Source organism: Corapipo altera, unplaced genomic scaffold (genome assembly GCF_003945725.1).
Source record: "Corapipo altera isolate COAL_440 unplaced genomic scaffold, ASM394572v1 67, whole genome shotgun sequence".
In the NCBI taxonomy this organism is placed as follows: domain Eukaryota; kingdom Metazoa; phylum Chordata; class Aves; order Passeriformes; family Pipridae; genus Corapipo; species Corapipo altera.
In genome coordinates, this window is record NW_020884906.1 from 2919767 (window position 1) to 2934116 (window position 14350).

Sequence of the window (14350 nt, forward strand, 5' to 3'; positions counted from 1 at the left end):
CCCTGTTTTAAATCATGAGCAAAAGAGATACTGCTTGCATAAGCTATTGCCCTCAAGATGTTATCAGTCTTGATTTGACCACAGAGTTCTCAGAAAATCTTCTCAGTGATGTGAATGAACGTTCCATCCTGCTCTGAAATACTTTGTTGCTGCTGAGATGCCTTTTATGCAAAACTTGTTGCTGTTTATGAGTGCAAGTGAGAAGAATGTGAGAAAGTATGGAGAGGGGAGCATTCTGAGGAATGGTTTTTTCCCTGCCATTTCAAGGCTCCTCAGATTTTTAGACTAGTACCTTGCTCAACCTCTCCATCCCACCTGTCTCCTGGCATAACACTGTTTCCACCTTTATCCCAACATCAGCTCCCATACAGACTGAGAAACAATTTAAGTTTCTAGAAGTGCTAATTGCTCCATTTTTATTTTATAGGGGAAATTTTAAATAATAATAAAAAAACCCCACAGTATTTTGCTGTGAGATAATGAGGTAAAACTTATTATGCACCCGTTGCACGCATATTTTGGGCAGCAGATTTTTATTATGACAACACCACAGAGGCCCTTGAAAACTGCAGGATTTGCTTGGCTTGATGTAGCCCCCCCGATTCTCCTGCAGCCTTTTGCTTCAAGTGTCCTCTCATGATCTTCCAAAGGCAATGAGAGTAGTTGCATCCACCTCTTTACATCATGAAGGAGTAGAAAATGTTCTCACAGCTCATTTCTCCAAGGTTCACAGCACAAATGCACGCGTGGACACGGATGAAGAAGGGCTCTGAAGGGAACCAGTGGAGCTGCTCATGGAAATGCAGCTCTACCTTCGAGCTGCTGCTTCTCTTCCAGCTCCTCCTCTGCCTTCAAAGGCAGTTTGAAATGCAAATACGTTTATGTTACCCTTTGATCTAATTTCATCTCAGTAATTTCTCATCGTGTTATAAACCACTCAGAGTGAATAAACCAGTAATTAGACATTATGGCTGGAGTTAGGTGTAATTAGCTATTTAAAGGAGAGCTAATTATGCTGTTAATGGAATTTCTCATTTTGGGGAGGGAAGAGAGATAGTGTTAAAATACATCTATAAGAAGCTCCAGTTAGTGCATAGAATTAGCAGTCTACTGGTTTTGCCTATTTTGCTCTGCCATTCTTCAGCTAAAAGATGCTCCATTTTACAAAGAGATTAGCTTCAACTTTTGTTTATGGGAAACTGTTGCTTATTAAGTTAATGACAATATAATTTTTCTGAGCTATACTGCTCACACTGAAACAATTGCTTGCTTCTAGAGAGGATTTTTTGGCTGCTCATTTTGTGTTGGTTGGGAAAACGTCTGATCATGTTGTCTGGGTCCCTCAGGAGGAGACATTTGTGTATCATATGTATGAAACCTGCCTTGAAGAATGTTTTTACATCACGTATCTTGAGCCAGCCTGGAACATACTGAACAAACAGAGGGCAAACAACTTAGCTGAAACCTCATTTTGCATGATATGACTCTCCCTGTCTCTCTTCCTCACTCTCCTTGAAGGAAATTAATTTCCTGTGTTGCCTAGTGACAGGTACTGCTTCTGCTGGCTGTACCTGAAAAGGTCTGGACTGTTACTGGTTTTTCATTTTTTGTTTCAATTCCCAGTATGCTCCTAAATTTCATTTGGCAGTAAGTGACTCTCTCTATTTTAAAAATTCTGTCTATAATGTAGACCACTTATATATCAAGTGGCTGTGAGTAGATATATTTAACTCCCAAAGTATCATCATTTAATTCAGGAAGTGATTAGCCTTTGAGGGTCACTTTTCCCAGGCATGAATGTTAAAAAAGTTCCTCTCTGAATCCACCCCATCCAAAGTGAGACTGATAAGATGAATTCCTTCTCTTTAAAAGCTTCATCTGTCTGTGTCTACAGTTTTCTCATAGTTTAGCCAACAGACTAAGTAAGAGTTTCTGCAAAGCTTTAACACCTCCTTCATCTGCCAGGTTTTCCAGTTTTTTGTCTTCTTGCCTCTCTGCTACCCTTTCCATCAGCTTTAGCTTCTTTTGCTGTCATTCCATCAGGTTGGGAAAGAGAGAAACAGTTCCTAACCCTGGAATGACATAGTTAAACATGTTTGGAGCCATCACACTGGAACTGCAACAGCCAGTTGAGCTTCCCTTTCCAATTACCATAAGTAATTAATAGCTACCCAGGAGCAAGTTTCAGATTAATTAATTCCCACCAAAGTTGTTCTCCAAAAGTATTGCTTTGACCAAATGATCAGGATAACTCATTATAACTTGAAAGTAAGCTGGGCAAGTGTTATCAGCTGCAGTACAAGTTCCAGTGAGGTTGGGAGCTCTGCTAAACTTTCTTTTGCCATTTTCCTCTGCTTTTTGGTGTTGCCCAGGAAAAGGTGAAGAATTAAAGCTTTCCCACCGAGCAAGGTTGTACTGGTTTCTATTTCTTACATTATCCCCATGAATATTTCAAAATTTTAGAGTCATATTTTCATTCATCTCTCAATATACTAGGGAAAAATATCTGAGTTCCCTTGCTTTGACCATTCAATTGGACAAACTCGAGGTTATTAGCCATCTAATAAATTATTTTCACAAATGTGGACAGTGAAGAGGTGAAAATAGACCTAAGAGGTCTTTGCTATCGACCTTGTTGGGACACCACTGATTTTATCAGAAACATGATTTATTCTGCAGCCCATACTGTGTCATGTAGAGTACAGATCTGCTGCACTGATGCAAGTAGCTAATATTTCTTTAGACATTGAAGAAATTTAGTGATGAAGCACTAAATTCACTGTTTCCAAGTAGAGATGTTCTCCCAATTTGCCCTCTCCCCACAATATGAGCCCGTGTTCCTTTTCTACTTTGCAATACAAGGATTTCCAGTGTATTTTATTATGAGATATCGTAGTTTGAGATCCCCAAAAATCCAATTTCAAGTCTCCCCCCTAAAATTGTTTCAGTGTGAGAGGGTTTTCCAGACACAACACAACTCAGTATGGGGGGAAAGGGAATTGTATTACAGTTTATTACTTACACAAATAAATACTATAATACCTTATATACACAATTCTAACTATCTCTTCTATGGCAAAGCAATATATTTACATTAGATCAAGTCCCTCCTTTCTCTCCAATAAATGAGGATACCAGTTTTTCTTCTTTGAGTCTTGAAACATCAATTAATTATGGATAATCTTAAACAAGAGACCAGAGAGTGACACTAGGTATTGAATACTTGCCCAGGGAACACGAGATCAGCACGGTGGTCTTTGAATTACCAAATCTTCCAAGCTGCACTGGCAATAAATTAATGAAAACTTTTTCCCCCAGTGCTTTTGTTTTAGGTGCCCAACATTCAAACAAGACAGATGAGTCCAGTCCCAAATCCTCTGTAAGGGTTCCATCACTGCAAATGATGAGGTTTGGGGAGACGGTGTCCACCCTTATCCCCTAAAATCTGTCTTGGGAGGATTTCTGTAATCTCTCTGAAATCCTGGATTTCCAGAACTCTTCACAGAACTCTGTAAAACCTTGTCAAGAGCTGTGCAGGGAGGCAGTCACGTTGCTCTGCTGCAATCTGCCTTGGTGCTGTTAATAGTTTCTTTACAGTTCCTTGCATCATCAGGCATTTTTTAAAAGTATTTTTAAAGACAGAGTTATCACATGAAGTAAATACTCAGAAAATGTACTTTGATGAGTCTAGAGACTGATTTTCAGGTTATGCTTTCATTTGGTGATGGCACCAGACATTTTGTTTGTTTAAGAAAAATAGCAAGAAAAAACGTTGTAGGCAGAGGTAAAATCTTTTAATAGATCAGATGATGAAGTGGGAAAAATGAGCCTTATGTACCCAAGAATTTGTTTGAAGATGCTAAAAAGAACTTGTATAACTGGATGCTTTTCTAATTTGTCCAACAAATCAACTGGTCTTTTATAGCTGCTTGCAAACTCTACCCTTGGTTTAAAGGAGAATTGAATAGCCTTTATTCACCTGAATATTTGCAGTTCCTTTGGGATGATCAAGGCTTTAGGTAAAAATCTAATTATTATGTTAATCGCTATTCAAATGGCAAGGAGTAAACGACAGAGCTCCACTTGCAAGGCGACAATGGGAAGATATCAATCATTAGATTTGTTTCTGTAATACAAAAATTTTCATGGTTTGCTGAAAGCAAAGCCCTCTGGGGGGGAAAAATTGCCTTGAAAATCAATGAAGTCATTGCAGTTGTAATTTAGTGTTTTGATAAAGCTGAAAATTAGTCAGTTAATATTTTGTCAGTGATGAATAAGAAACATGAATTATTATATGTGTGGTTTTCCATACAATTATAAATATATACATATGTATATGTATAATTTTCTTTCCCTCTAGTCATAGTCTAGAAATAGGAAGCGTTATTAGTAGAGAAAAAGACAGCTTGGAGGGTCAAAAGACGATTAAAAATGTTTCTTTTCTTGAGAGCACCATTGTGTGAGGGTTGGGATTGAAGAGAGAGAGCCTTCAGAGGCTGCATCTTCGTGACACTGCAGCAGCCAGGCAGGAACAAGTCTAAAAATAGCAACTTCTGGGAGAATTCAAAGGACTCGAGGCTTTATCTCTGCAAGATGTTGAGCAGCTCCTGAGTGTTTGGTACCTGGCAGGACTAAACTCCTGAACACTGACACGAGGGTTCTGTTCCTCCACCTCTCTTTGATTTGTGTCTTCATCTCTCACAGGTGCTGAAGATGAAAGAGTGAAACGAGCTGAGCTGAACAAAAAAGTTGGAAATGTGTAAAGTTATGTAGGAAACAACTGGTGAAGGGGTCACTGTGGTCTTGTACTGTTGAAAGGATTTACCTGCCAACGTCAGGCACAGAGACAATGGCCCAAAGCTTAGAGCACAAGAGCACAACTCAGGGGGAAAAAGTTTTAAGTCTCTGACAGATTTCTTAGAACTTTGGAATAGCAACTGGCTTCCAGGAGGATCAGTCCCATATTTCTAATACTGATGTGGGAAAAAGCTCATTTCACATTCCTCTCTGGAGGAGATGTGCAGTCCTCCAGTCCTCCAAACAATTCTGCAAATATTTCCCCCTTAAGTGTGTGTGGATGTAGAAAAATAAAACTAACTAACCCTTAGGATGTCCAGTACATATATTTTTTCACATTTATTGCAAACACCTTCAGAGTAACATACCATCAATGTGTCTACAACACATAAAAAAGATCACTGAGGAGGAATATACTGTCCTTTCCCCTTTCTCTTATGCCAGCCATTAGAAAATCAGTTATGTGATGCAGCACAATTGATCAATTTTATTGTGTACCAGGGATAAATTTAATGTACTCTGCACATGGAAATCCCATTAATGTGATTTTATGTGTAATATATAAATATATGGATTCTATTAAAACCAAAAGAAACAGTAGCACTGGTTGAACTCCTTTAAAAAGTACTTACCTTAAAAAGTAACACGGTGTGATCCTTAGTAAATTTTTTAACTTAATTTGCCTTTGCAGTGTTCATTTTTATAATGCAGGCTTTACTCCATTAAACTGTCAGATAAAAAGTGAGCTAACAGCCTGGCTGCATTTTCATCCAACAAAAGCTACATTTAGTGGGCTCAATTACTGGTGGAAGCTTTAGACAGAAATAGAAAAAGAAGGACGACAGAGCAATTTATTTTTACAATAAAACTGTTAATTCTTGCACCCTCCCCTCCCTGCAACATTCTGATGCTTAACACTACATTAATGAGGCACTTTTAATATAATTATGGTTGCTTTTGTCCCAGCTTTTCCTGATTTTCAGATGTGGCCTTAGAATTAACTGTCCTTGGCCAGAGTGAAATGTTCCCTTTAACTGGGCCGAAATTGTCATCTTTTCTACAATTTCCTGCAGCATCTTTTGCTAGTTTGCACCACTTGGATTCAGGGAGAAGAAAGAGAAAACATAATTTCACAATGCTCTTCTCTTCGTATGATTTAACCAGCCTAAAATTTGCAGCATCATTGCTGGGGTTTCCACAGTCTGCAGCTCCACATATGGCCATCGAGCTGTTTTTCCTTGCAATCTTTACACACATTATAATTTATTTCCTTTTACAGTAGTCTGAAGAATACAGGATCTAACTCCTAATGCGAGTAATTCATTAGCAACAGGCTATGTTGATCCTGGAACCAAGTACAGCAATTACCAAAAAGGTCTTTAAAATGCCTCCTAAACAATGATGTGAAGGAGTGGGTTATTTACACAGCCGGTAACAAGCTGTGGAACATTTAATCTTCAGGTCGCTGGTCTGCTCCTCAGTTAGGCTTGTGCTGGCTCTTATTTGTTTGTGGCCTATGACTAAGTGGGTTGGTGCTGCACACAGCCAGTTAGTTTGCAGTCTCAGAAGGATGGAGGAATAAATGGATCATAGCAGCCGAATTCCCTTTTAATTTTTAGCACGCTGCCGTCCGCTCAGTGCGGGGAATGCAGCGCTTTGTGATTCAGCTCACTGCCCTTCCTGTGCTGGGTTCTCCATCCCTGTGCACGTGGCTGGCTGCAGGGGGCTTTGATGTGGTTGTGAGGTGGCTGTGGGAATTACATCTCCCTCTGTATGTATGAAATTTATGCCATTATCCCCCTACGCATATTAGAGAAAACTTTTAAAACTGTTCTTTTGTTTCGGACTTAAGGGGATCTTTCCAATTCCTCTTCATGGTCTGGTCCATCTGTGGACTTTATGAACTGGGCATCCCCCCCCCACTTACAGTTTCAGACAATTTGTACATGAGGTTGATCTTTCTCTTAAGGATTCAAGAGCAGTTCTGCTGGTTTGTTTTATACTGCAAGCACAAGCCCAGAAACAAGTTCTGTTCCCCCTCTTTACCTTAACGTGTATGTGAAGCAACAAAGTGAATGTATTGCACTACAGGGCATTTGTTCTCTGCTGCCTCCTCCCCTGTGAACAATTTGGCTTTTCACCCCTGAACGTGGCTCTTCCAGAAGCAGATATTAATATTTTGTCTTCTGAGGTTTGGTTCAAGGAATAAGAATTAGAGACACAGACATCCCACTGGAAATGAGACCTACTACTCTTTTTCATAAGGGTATGAGGACAATTCCTTCAACACTCCTGGAAAAAAATCAGGGTATTTTCTTCTTCAAGAAGAACTTTTTACAGCTGTTTCTGCTCAGGTAAAATTCCTTGCAGGAACTGGTAAAACCAAGTTGTGCAGCCCTGGGATAGGACAGAGGTAATTTGGTAAAATATGGAGCAATGCACAGTGGGAAAGCCCTGGTAGGATGATAGAGACTGTGCCTGGAAATAAAAAGGTAAACGTTAAAATAATAAAAAATAAATATTTGGCTTGCCTTGGAGGGATAAATGGCCTGTCCAGATAATCCATTTGGTATCTGAAGGGATTCCTTTAGTTGAAAAGACTTATGACAGACTTGTTAAAATTCCCTAGGTAGACATAGATGAGATGGATTGAGGCTGTGTGCATGGGAAGATGAAGACTTGATCTGGGCTGCCTGGGGAGAATGCAGAAGCAAAGATTTAAAATTAAACTGAGGCAGGAGGAAGAAACTGCTCTCGTGGAAGAGTGGAGGGGTTCCCTGGGGCAAAGGGGTTGTAGGTTTTGCAATCCAGCCCTGGTGCACGTGGTGCAAGTGCTGGGTCCTGCACTTTGGCCACAACAACCCCCTGCAGTGCTACAGGCTGGGGACAGAGTGGCTGGAGAGCAGCCAGGCAGAGAGGGACCTGGGAGTGTGGATTGACAAGAAGCTGAGCAGGAGCCAGAGTGTGCCCAGGTGGCCAAGAAGGCCAATGGCATCCTGGTCTGGATCAGGAACAGTGTGGCCAACAGGTCCAAGGAAGTGACTCTTCCCCTGGACTCAGTACTGGTGAGGCCACCCCTGGAGTGCTGTGTCCAGCTCTGGGCCCTCAGTTCAGGAAGGACATGGAGGGGCTGGAGCAGGTCCAGAGGAGAGCAACAAGGCTGGGGAAGGGACTGGAGCACAAGTCCTCTGAGGAGAGGCTGAGGGAGCTGGGGCTGTTCAGCCTGGAGAAGAGGAGGCTCAGGGGAGACCTCCTCACTCTCTACAACTCCCTGACAGGAGGGGGGAGCCAGGTGGGGGTTGATCTCTTTTCCCAGGCAACTCTCAGCAAGACAAGAGGGCATGGTCTTAAGCTGTGCCTGGGGAGGTTTAGGTTGGATATTAGGAAGAATTTCTTTCCAGAGAGGGTAATCAGCCATTGGAATGGGCTGCCCAGGGAAGTGGTGGATTCTCTGTCCCTGGAAGTTTTAAGATAAGACTGGATGTGGCATCAGTGCCATGGGCTGGGAACCACAGTAGTGTTGGATCAAGGGTTGGACTTGATGATCTCGGAGGTCCCTTCCAACCCAGCTGATTCTATGATTCTATGTCACTGGCATCGCTGCTCTGAAAACTCCGCAGCCCTGAGCTGTGGTAAAGCCAGCAGGGAGGTGAGTTTGTGTTGGACAACACGGGGTTTTCATTGCCAAGGCTGGCAGGAGTTGATGGCTGAGACTGTCTTTGCTTTCCTACCAACCTTGGAGCCTGCTTGGTCTTGAAAAAAATCATAAGGACCTCTTCTTTTGCTTCAGTGCCTAAGGCCATGCACTCTGGTTCCTCTGGGGTGGAGATTGATATTTAATGACTCTGAAACTGAAAAAAAAAATAATAGTCAATTTTGGCCTGGTATGTTCACAGTTTAGGAGAGTGTACTTCTTTATAAGAAATCTTTGCCAGATATTTAAGTCTGGCATTGTCGAATGAATCATTCAGTGACGAAATATTCTGGAACCATTATAATTTTAAAAAATTAATCATACATTAGACTTTTGCACCACTTAATGTAGCAAAGAAGGGTACTCTTTAAATATTACTGGCTTCATTAACTGAAACTAAATTATTGTTCAAAAGCAAGTGCATCAATCTCATCCTGAGATGATGTCCGACCTGTATTTATTTCTGCTACTGGAGTAATTATAAAGGTAACTGTATTGTCATTGTTAATTTTGATCTGGCTGTCAGCAAAACTTGTAATGCTCACTGTCCATTTTCTTGAGGTACAGGAGGGGTTTGGAGCTGTGGTAGCACTGAGGGAGAGATTTGCTGTGTATTCCCATTCCATGGGCATTTTCTTGGACAGCTTTTATGAACATACACCTCCAAGAAACTGCACAGTACCTAAAAGACAGTCTGCATGCAGAAAGAGAATTAAAAAACCAAACTCACTTGACTTAATCATGCATAGTATGTAATCATTTTTATTGATAACCTGAGACTCTGCTTGGTATAATAGGCCCTTCAAATCCATGTACTCTTTGAAAATAAGGATTTCAACAAGAATTACTTTATTATTCTTTCTTTTTGCTTTTGCAGATTGTCTCTGTTAATGCTACTTTTAAGTAACTTAACTGTATCAGAATTATACACTGCTATATATGGCTGAAAATGCTGGATATAAGAAAGCTCATTTTCTCTTACAGAAAAACAGTGAATATATTCTGTTTTAAATGAGGTTATGTGAGTGCAGTTGCTGACAGTTACTTCTTCAGATATGTCCAGATTGTTGTAAGATCAATAACTCATTGATTGAAGTGATAAGAGAGCTACTATTAGATTTCATGAAGTCGTTAATTAGCAAAATACCAGTAGTGCTTACTGAATCACTAGGGTTTTATTACTTAATTATATGCCTAACTAAGCATACCCTCTGCTCTAATTAGTGGAAAATGAGTTAAAAATATACAGGATATGGCCTACTTCTGTATGCAGTCACAGCTTAACTCATTTTCTTTAATTTCCGGATATTATATCAACATTATCAAATATGCAAGGCATATATTTCATAGATCTGCTACCATTAATGCTAAATTTGTTGATGCAGCTTAACTAATCTAGAATTAAGTTTAGAAATTAATGTTAATATGCTGTTTATGAAGGCTGCCAGTTGAAAAAGTGCTTTAACCATAAATAAGGCATATTAATTTCAAGTGTCTGTGCTCAAATACAATTTGATATCAATGTGAAACATATTCAACAAGACTAGAGGTACAGAACCCCACTTTAGGACGAGTTTGATCCTTCAACTATAGAAATATAGGCAACATCCAGCAAGGATCCAAAAGTCTCCCTCTAGTAAGCATTATGTTTGGTTTTAAATGACACCTGTAAGTTGAAAAATAGATTGTTTTGTCAGGACCAGGCTTGGTTGTGATTAGCTGGAAGCTTTGAGCAGGATCTAACTCTCTGTCAGCCTCAACACACGGTGTGAAAGGAAGTGAAACCTGAATTCTGCCCAGTTGGGTTTGTTTTTTTTTTTTCTTTTTTTTTTGTGGTTTGGTTTGGTTTGATTTGCATCTGTTTGTGAACAGTAGGATTTTCAGGTGACCACAGTTCTGAAATTCAAGCTTGCTTTCTGATTGTGCCTCCACTTACCAACCTGTTAAATCAGAGTATCCATCCCAGAGGATACTTTGGAAGTTTGCTCAGTGTCAGGTAGATTTGGCAACGGTCTGGAAGTTATCTAGGAAATGTAAAGTGCAACCAATGAATGAGGAAAAATCATGGAAAAAAAAAAAAAGAGTTCATCTGTGTCTGTTCAAACCAAAGACACCACCTCTGACCTCAGAACTGCCTGAGCTGCAGGTCCCTGAAGGCTGAGATCAGTACCACGAGGTATGTGCTTTATTCTCATGGACTTCCTTAGGCATTCCCTGCTGGAGACAAAATCCCAGGCTCAGGGGGCCTTTGATCTGACCTGGTCCAGGCATCCAGTGTAATTAGTGCAAGTCAGAGCCTGCAGCAATGTGTAATCCACTGCAGCTCTGCTGCTGGATGTGGGCTGATGGGTGGTCTCCTGCTCCACTCTCAAATCTGCAAATTAGTGTCTCCACTGAACTCTTGTTTTAACTGTGAAGTTAAAGGAGTTTCCCTCAGCTCCAGCTGATAATTCAGCCCAGAAATATGAGAGTGTACTAGATGGACACTTTCTTCATAAAACATTTCTGTGTGCATGTATGAAGCTATAAAATTAGGGTAGATAATATAGATATAAACCTACTTTGAATAAATTCTCTTTACTGAAATGAACATTTTAAGTATTCCCTTGCTTCAGCTATTTGAATTTTAAATATTTTGATTATCATTTTGATTAGCATTTTAGAGTTGCATCTTGTGCAAATGTGTAGCAACTAATTTTCAGTGTGAAGTCTTCTATCCCTTTAAAATATATATGCTATAGCAGGTTTGAGATGAAGTTAAATTAATACACACACAAAAATCACTTTCAAAACTGCACATCCCAAACTGAAGGGTGCAGTGAAGCTACTGACATAGAAATCCCTGGCAACTAAGATAAACAAATTTGACAGCATGGAATTAAACATGATGATAAGAAACCAAATGAAATCTTTAAGTATCAGGTCAGAGGGAGAGTGAGTGATATGCCAGAAATTTGTGCAGTGGGAATTGATGTAGTCAGCTGGAGTGAGGAATATAAAACCAATGGTGTGCAGATACCCCTGCCTTAACAGCACATAACTCCTGTAGAAGGGGAAAAGGTTTTATGGAGTCGTGGTTAACCCTCCAGTGACCAATAAAATCAGTTCTTCCCAGGTGATCCCTCTGGACATCTTCCAGTGCATATTGTCAGCACAGACCACCAAAGGCTCACTCATTCAAGCTTTATCAGCCTCTCCCATTCTCAACTTCTGTGCATATTCAGGGCTTTCTTTTCCCTTATTCCCCACAGGACAGATGCACAACCTGATGCTGGATCAGCACTAGGAAACTGTGAAGCCATCTCACTGTGAAGGTTTCCTGGCAGAGGGTCTGTGTGGAGAAACAGAACAACGAGCTAAACCTCAGATCAAAGAGCAAGTGACTCCTACCAGAGGCTGGACAACGTCCTGAGCAACCAACTATTCTCAACCCTGCTTTGAGCAGTAGAAGATGTCCAGAGGTCCCTTCTGACCACTGTTCTGCGAGTCTGTAAAATGACATCTACCCATGTGTGTGTCAAAGTGAGTTTTCTTGGTACGGCAGAACATCTGCCAGGAGCACGGAAAGAATTGAGGCCCCTCCAGAGAAGTCAGCTGCTCGTAACAAACATCCTGATATATGGAGGAAATGCCTGTAGGGAGATGGGTAACTCTGTTATTACCTGCTGGCAATAACACATTTCTTCAAGAAGTTTTATTGCCATCAGTCGTATTTCCCCCAAGTGCGCTCAAGGGGAGAACAAGTCTGGAATATCCAGGAGATGACTAATGTACCTGGGGAGAAGCAAAATTCCTCAGCAGTGTCAACTTCTGACACTTAAAAGTGATGCCATGAACACACCTCTGTGCTGCCACCCTCACAAAAAGCATTCCTGGGAAGTGGAACAATCCCTTTCTGCATAAATCCTTCCTTGCCATTAGCTAGATTTTGAGTTTTGCATCAGTCCTCAGTCAGAGTGGTTGGAAACACAGTGGAAACTCATAGACCACAGGAATTTCCTACATTATCAGTGCCTGGTATGTTTTTAGGTAACTTTCACATTGTCTAGCTGAAAAGCCTCTCTAGAATATCTGGTAATGACCAAATCTGTATGTCACAGGGGAAAACTCCAAATCCTTTCCAGAGTGTACCTTTCACAAAGTGCCCAACGTGCCATTTTACAGATTCTCAGTGGTATTTATGCTGCTGCCTCTGTACAGTCCCGGCCCAAAACCCCACATGGTTAAGCTCAGGAGCTTTGATCCAAATTCCATTATGTGCTTGTCACTGTTTGACCTTGTAAACTTACTTGAAAATCTAGTCCCTTAATTGTTATGAGAAAGTGGAACCCAGAATGCCTTCAAAAGTGGAGATCTTTTCAATTTTTGTGCCAAGCTGTCTAACCTCAGGCATCAAAGGAGGAGTCACCTTTTAAGTCTGAAACTCAGAGCCTCAGAACCCTGTGTACATAGTAATGAATTTCAGGTATGTTGAAGAAGGTCACTGACAGGGAATCTTGAAGGGAAGCTCTGGGACCGAGTTCAGAATCCCTGGGGAAGGCCAGCTTCAAGAACTTCTTAAATGAGCAGCTCATAAAGGGATATGTACCTCCTCAATAGAGCAAGTTCCCCACAGAAAGCACTTGTTTTTGCAGGCTGACTCCAAAGATATTTGGACAAAAACTAAAATGTATATTGGAATGACTGACTTTTAAGCAAACAGAATGGTAAATAAGTGCATTATTTGTGTGCTGAGGCTTTGCAGCTCGACACACTCAAGAAAACTCACAGAGCCTTCCATGACTCTTCTAATGAAAGCAGGGGAAGGTGAAAAGTATGTACAGCAAGGTGCTTGTGGGTCTTAGGTCTTTGTGTCAGGCTAGAAATTCTTTGATAAAGCAACTTAGAGCACCTCTAAAACACATTTGAGTGACATGTTTTGTAAAATCATGCCATAAATGGAAAATATCACTTCCATTGTTAAAAGGAGTTGAAAGGATGTCTAAAAACATGTGGGCATCGCTTGTGTGATGAGCAGATTCCCAAAAATTTGAGAAGTGACTGATCAGGCTGAGCAGCTGCTCTGTTACCTATGAATGGTGTGAAAATGTGTGCCCTACAGGTACCAGGATTTCTGGTATCAGTATTCCTGCTAAAATATTTCCAATGAAGACATCTAGTATTTGTCACTATTTTTCACAAAGGTCTTTGGGGGAATTTAACTTTCATGTGGCTTTTTTTGGAAGGTTTGTGAGCTTTTGCTATTTGTAAAACTCAGTGTTGGTTTTGCTGGGTTTAAGCACACAGTAATGGTACTTGTTTTGGCATGGATAAATACACATTTGCAAGAGCTGATGAGCAGCCTTCATCTGAAAATTGCCATTAATACTTCATGGAATTAACCAAAGAGCCTGCTGGATTTATTTGATTGCACAAATGGCAGTCCTACATGAAGACACTGCAAGATTGCTATTCCATCCAGCACTCACAAAGAATAATTTGTCTTTCTCATTTCCCTCTGAGCTCTCTGATTTTGTTAGCATTATCAGGAAAGTGAATGTCTCAGGGCCTCGCTGCTGTAGTTTCTCCCATGTAAGCTCTCCATGCACATATCCACCTGGATGAGAGGAAGAAATGCAGACCATGTAACCTTTGAAAGCAACACAGAGAAGAAGGATCATGATGAGGAGCACAGATGTGTTAGGGTAAAGGAGATGCTGGTCAGTGGAAAGCACAAGTCCTGCAGGCTCTTCTCATGGAAGAAGAGCCCTGTACTTAAAGGAAATATACCTTAGCATCAAATATTTTGATGTGGAATGAGCTGGGAATGCAACATTTTCCCTAACAGCTATCAGCAGGTTTTATGATGGCCTCTAAAAG

At 40.7% G+C, this 14350-nt stretch overlaps 1 long non-coding RNA gene across 1 annotated transcript; it reads left to right on the forward strand.

Moving 5' to 3' along the window:
• Positions 1–8393: 8393 nt before the first annotated feature.
• LOC113951329 lies at positions 8394–11998 on the forward strand. Its single transcript, XR_003529110.1, has 2 exons — positions 8394–8446; positions 11743–11998. It is a non-coding gene; the product is annotated as an uncharacterized LOC113951329 (long non-coding RNA).
• Positions 11999–14350: the final 2352 nt, after the last annotated feature.